General features: G+C 36.3%; 1 pseudogene; it reads left to right on the top strand.

The window, feature by feature from the left end:
- The first annotated feature begins 4,223 nt into the window (after positions 1-4,223).
- LOC121498591 lies at positions 4,224-4,522 on the top strand (annotated as a pseudogene).
- Positions 4,523-6,430: the final 1,908 nt, after the last annotated feature.

The raw sequence follows: 6,430 nt of genomic DNA on the forward strand, positions 1-6,430 counted from the left end.
ATTCCAGTTAATATATAGTGTTATATTGGTTTCAAGTATACAATATAGTGATTCAAATTCCATACTTCACCCAGTGCTCATCTCAAGAAGTACATCCCTTAATCCCCATCACCTATTTCACCCATTCCTTCACCCTCTATCCCTCTGGTAACCATCAGTTTATTCTCTTTAATTAAGAATCAACTTCTTAATTTACCCCCCCATCTCTTTTCCTTTAGCTCATATGTAGGATGTTAAGAAACAAAACAAATGAGCTAAGGGAAAAATGTGGTATTTTTTTTTCTCTGACTGACTTATTTCATTGAGTTGAGTACCCTCTAGCTCTATCCATAAATAAATTCTTATTTTGGGTTCACATATATTTGATCTTATACACTGGAGATTTTCAAACACCATTGACATCTGAATTACACAATTTAAATAAATAGTCTAATGTTAAAAAGGTTAAATTCTGTCAGCTAAAATTGTCAGGATAATGTGGAAATTAAAAATATTTTGTGCATTATGATATTTCATTGGCTTTAAATTCATTCTATTTTCCCCCATGGAAACATTTTCAGAGATTTCGTACTCAAGTTTGGAATAGAGTGAGTTGTAATTTCAAAACCATTTTACATGAACATTTTTTGTGATATTTAAAAGGCAATATACAAAAAGAAAGTTCAGGGACCATGTTAGCCAATTAGTCAACCACTACATAAGCTAGAAAATAAAGCAGGGATTTGGCAGCTGTACTGGTATAAAATGATTTTAAAATAATCACAAAGGCTTTACCACCAATTGACAATCCTTGCTTGAGTTAATATAGACCTAAAATGGAACTCAATAGGTCATAGAACATGAGAATGCAGATTTAATATCTTGTCTTTATTTTTTGTAAGTTTGGTTATGCATTTAACATTGTCTGTACCATTTCTAGGTAGTGATGTGGAGCTGTTTTCAAGCCCTCTATACTTATGCTGCCAAATCGCTGGAATTAGAATTCTTATAAATTTTAAAATTTAGAAATCATACTTTTAATTTGGAATTCTTCTCTGATTCCTTCGAAATTCTTATTATTTAAGCCATTTTTGTCTCTTTTATTGGTTTTACCACTAGGAGTCAATAATTCTAGTTATTCATCTTGATCTTCCTCCTTCAGTTTACTGACTTTCCTGAAATATGCTATAATTCATAGTTAGCCATCCACGATTTGGCATTTCTAGAATATCATTAAAAGTCGGGTCTTATTTACAGAGCTAAGTCTTAACATTCTGGGTGACATGGCAACTTTTGGTCATTTTGATCCCCAGCAAACTTAGCTAATAAGCTGTTTTTCTACTGCTGAGGTGTGAGGAGGAGGGATCTTCTCTGTCATGACCTACAGGTAGTTCTTTCCAACCACATGCATCAGAAGCAATTCCTCCCAAGGCAGTGTTCCCAAGGGCCTAATAGAAGTCTCTGGGTTGTAGTGGGAAGAAACTATACCTCAATGAGCAGACATGCACATCCTTTTCCTTCACATCTTCATTGGCTCATGTCTCAAAACATAAGAATTTTTTTTCCCTTAAAATCCTGAAGTTCTCAGACGAATACATGGGCAAAGTTGAGCAGATACTCTTTGGTAAAAGGAAGTTGGAAAAGAGGATCATTGCTATATTCACAGAACACTTTTTCTAAGCCATACATCTGATTTCTAAAGAGTTAATTCTAGATGATTATGTTTCATTGTCATATCTATAACAGGCATCTTCAAACATCAGAAGGTAAGCTGACAGCAATGAAAAAATGTTAACTTAGAATCCTCTTGTAGGAGTAAAAATAAACAAAAATCAAACCTAAAAATATCTGGGGTAAAAATTCAAAGGAAATGGATTACATGTAATGATGCTCTACTCTCTGTTTTTTCCCCCATTATTGAAATTTTAAATACAGGCATAAGTGGAGCTCTGAAATATAGGTGATAACTGTTTCTTGTAATATAGTTCTGATATTGAGTAAAGTTTAGATCAAAGAATTATTCTAGCCAGCCTGTTTTTACTCATATCAATGAACTTTACCTCATTGTATCTCTTATAATGACTGTAACTGGATCCTCAGGTCAGGAATAAAATCTTTGACAACATTAATGAATTCACCCAAATATCAACATATTAGTACACAATACCGGATTTTGAGAAATTAGGGATAAGTAAAGCAAAATGGTAGAGAACAAAGACAAGAACTTGAAATTTAAGATATCAGATTTCTATCTCTAAGACTGAAACCAAAATTATTGGTGAGCTTATACAAGTTGCCCTCTCTCTAGGCCCTAGACCCACCATGGGTAAAAAGATAGAGTAGAACTAGATGAATCATCAAGTCAGTTTCAGCTTCAAAGTTTTACAATCAAGTCCAAGGTATATGTTATCCTTTATCTATCTCAGATTATTTGCATTCAATCTCTAGGTATAGATTACCACTTAATGGATGCTTTGGGGAATTAGAAACTTTCTTATTCCCTTGAAATCACACAGTACATTTACTCACTTTCTTCTCCTGCAAATATTCATGAACAAGCTTCTTCATAACGAAACAATACTCTTTAAAATGTAAAGCATGGGGATCCCTGGGTGGCGCAGTGGTTTAGCGCCTGCCTTTGGCCCAGGGCGCGATCCTGGAGACCCGGGATCGAATCCCACATCGGGCTCCCGGTGCATGGAGCCTGCTTCTCCCTCTGCCTGTGTCTCTGCCTCTCTCTCTCTCACTGTGTGCCTATCATAAATAAATAAAAATTAAAAAAAAAAAATTTAAAAAAAAAATAAAATGTAAAGCATGATTAAAAGGAGAGAAATATGCTTCAGACTAAATATGTGCATATCATATGCCTGCAAATCTTTTAATAGCTGTTTTACCTCAGACAAATCAATCTGGCCTCAATTCCCTCACCTGTAAAATGGAGATGATACCGTATATTATGTCACAACAATAACCTGAGAATTACAAGGATGGATGGACGTTACATTTCCTAAGTGTAATGAGCATATGCCACCTTTATGCATTTTTGCATATTCAGTTATCAAAATAAAAGTACTTTACTCCTTTCAAATTTTCATTTTTTTCCAGCTTGGTTTTCAAGAGTGTTTTATTTCTTTAGGATGCTCATTTTTCAAATGAGAGTGCAGCATATAAGTTAATATATATCATCTCATCCCAAATAGCCTGCTTGCAGTTGCTGTGTACTTTTGGCACAACTGCACCAAGCTCTCCATTATAAATGTCACCTATGATAGATACTATTGGCTATCAGGCCACTGGCATCTCTGGCCCATGGAGTAGGTCAGCAGGCAATTTTGCAGAGTGTCTGAGCAATCTACAGGAAGAACTTACTCAGCAGCAATACCAATTGCTTTTACTTAAAATTTAATTTGTATGATGAGTGCTTAAAGCAAGTTTTTACTCTTACCACCACATCAATAGCTTCCAAGAAGAAGTTTCAGAGGCATAAACAAAGGGAGATGAAGAGGCAGAAATTTAATGGGAAACAGACAGTTTGGATGTGAAAGGCCAATTTCTTCTTTGACTTCTCTGACTATCCGAGACGGCCTGTGTACAAGTTTGACTATGGCAGTAAACGTGTCACAGATTCTTCTCTCTTCATCTTTTTTGTCTTTTAAAACTACATTCCTCCTTAACAGTGACAAGAGATGCTCTCTCTGATGCTAAAAACGTAAGGAATACAGAACAAGCACAGGCTTTTGTAGAGACTAATTCAACCACTAAATCAGAAGGCTCTTAGAGTCTCTTCGCAAGGAATGATATGTGCTGCAAATCAAAACCATAATGAGATCACCTCACACCTGTTAGAAAGCTTATCATCAAGAAGAGACAACAGGTGTTGATAAAGAGGCCATTGAAGAGGAAACCGTTGTTGATGAGAATGTAAACTGGTCCATCCACTGTGGATGGTTCCTCAAACAATTAAAGATAAATCTACCATATGATCCAGCCATTCCACTTCCAGATATACACCCAAACGAAATGAAAACAGGACTCTGATGGGATATCCCCACTCCCGAGCTCATTGCAGCCTTATCCACAATAGTCAAGGTATGGAAACAACCCAAACGCCCATCAGTGGCCGAATGGATAAAAAGATGTGGTAACAGGCCTCAGCTTGAGTGGTGGGAGGAGTATGAGGAGTGGCAGCCACCAGGAAGCCCCGGTTCCTGAAGACTCTCCCCACCTGCCACCCCACTACCACTATGCCCCAGAGGAGGGTCAGCTGTGCTGACAGGGCAGTGAAGGAGGAGCCCAAGAGGAGATCCTCAAGGTTGTCAGTCGAACTTGCTACTGCAAAAGTGAATATAGAGCCAGAAGAGGCAACAGGAAAGGATAAATCTTCAGACAAAAATAGCATAGACAAAACAGGGAAAAGGGAAAACAGACTGAAGTGATTAACCAAGAAACAAAAGAAGACTTACCTGAAGAAAACTGAGAAACTGAAAATGAGGAGAGTCCAGCCTCTGATGAATCAGGAGAGAAACATGCCAACTCTGGTTAATATCACACACCATGTCTTAACAGTGGGCCCTGTCTCCCTTCTTACACAATCCAGAGGAACATTTTTATCAACTATTTTGTAAATACAAGATTTTTTAGTAACTCTAAAAACATTTTTAAGAGGGATTCCTGGGTGGCTCAGTGGTTGAGCGTCTGCCTTTGGCTCAGATTGTGATCCCGGCGTCCTGGGATCAAGTCCTGCATCAGGTTCCAGGAAGGGAGCCTGCTTTTCCCTCTGCCTATGTCTCTGCCTCTCTCTGTGTGTGTCTCTCATGAATAGATAAATAAAATATTTTAAAAATGCCATTTGTAAGAAACAATCCCACTTCATCCCATTTTTAAGTGTAAGTGCTTTTTTTTTTAACACTTAAGTAGTGAAATCATTTGCTGGTTTATTTTTTGGTACAATGAGAAGATAGTGGGATATCGATTATGGGAGGCTTTGATTATCTTGGATGTCAGTTTAACATCCATGGATGGGGTAAGTTTTATATCCTATAACACCTGGCATACTAAGTGGCAATTTGGAGTCAGTCATGCATTTAATATGTCTTGAACATTTCAAATTATATCTATTACCATGCTGTTTTGCTAGAATTGTTTCCTAAAGAAAACCATCCCTTGATCTGGACTATACTGGTCAAAATTTTGTGCAGTCTCTAACATCTTGGTCGTGATAGCCCAGTTTTCTTTGTTGATGTGCTGGGCAGGTTGAAAATTTGAGTATGTAGTGTATATGACATTAAATTGTGAATTAATGGGACTTAACAGTGTAACCCACATATCAACATTTAAAGATATTGGTACTTGATATACTATTTTAGGAAAATTTGCTTCCAAATTTTAATCTGGAAGGTCACTGGAATAACTTTTAGAAAAGAATCACAACTACACGATTTTATAGATTTTTCAGCACATGTGTTTGGCAGTGGATCCAAATTGAAGTGTCTGTACCGATCCCCAGAACAACCAATAAAAACTCAATCATGAAAGAATTTCCCAAAGCACATTAAAAAAGGAAAAAAATATGTGGTGTATATGCACAATGGAATATTATTCAGTCATGAGAAAGGAGTCTACCTCCCATTTGCAACAACATGGATGGACTTCGAGTACGTTATGCTAAGTGAGATAAATCAGACAGAGAAAAGCAAGTACTGTATGATATCACTTATATGTGAAATCTAAAAAAGTTAAACCTACAAAAACAAAAGTAAAGTGTTGGTTACCAGGGGATGGGGAGATAGAGTGACAGTATTTAAGGATACAAACTTATGACAAGTGGTAAATAAGCCATAGAGATCTAATGTGCAGTATAATTAATACAGATAAAATATTGCACTATAATTATGTCATGTGATAAGTATACTATATTGGCAATCATATTACAGTATACAAACATATAAAAGTCAGGGGCTATGGAGCACTTAATGTGACATGTCAAATTTATTAAGTAAAAAAAGATGTAACTAAGCAGTGTGAGATCATTAGAGGGACAACTCTGGTGTGCTGGAAAGGATAAAAGGAGTAGTAAGGGTTGAGGAATTGAGCAAGTTATTAAAAGTGAGGCAGTAGGTGATAATGTCTCCTTTGCAGTCTTGGCCAATTTTTTAAAATGTTGCTCACAACCACCATGGTACATTTTGATAGTTAAGCCTGTGCAAAAATTTTTTTTTAAGTTTATTTTGCTATGGTAGGATTCAGGCTACATTTTATAGGACTGCAAATAACATCTTTATTATACAAAATTACAATAACATTTACCCCATTTTCCCAAAACCCCTCCTAGCAAATGGAGAGCTCTATTTATGATTCATGGTTTAATGTTTAGGTCAGATAGACTGACATAAATTAAAATATGGAATTTTAGTTAATTTCCTAAGTCACTTTCTAAAACTGAGATTTTACA

This window comes from Vulpes lagopus, chromosome 9, assembly GCF_018345385.1.
Source record: "Vulpes lagopus strain Blue_001 chromosome 9, ASM1834538v1, whole genome shotgun sequence".
In the NCBI taxonomy this organism is placed as follows: domain Eukaryota; kingdom Metazoa; phylum Chordata; class Mammalia; order Carnivora; family Canidae; genus Vulpes; species Vulpes lagopus.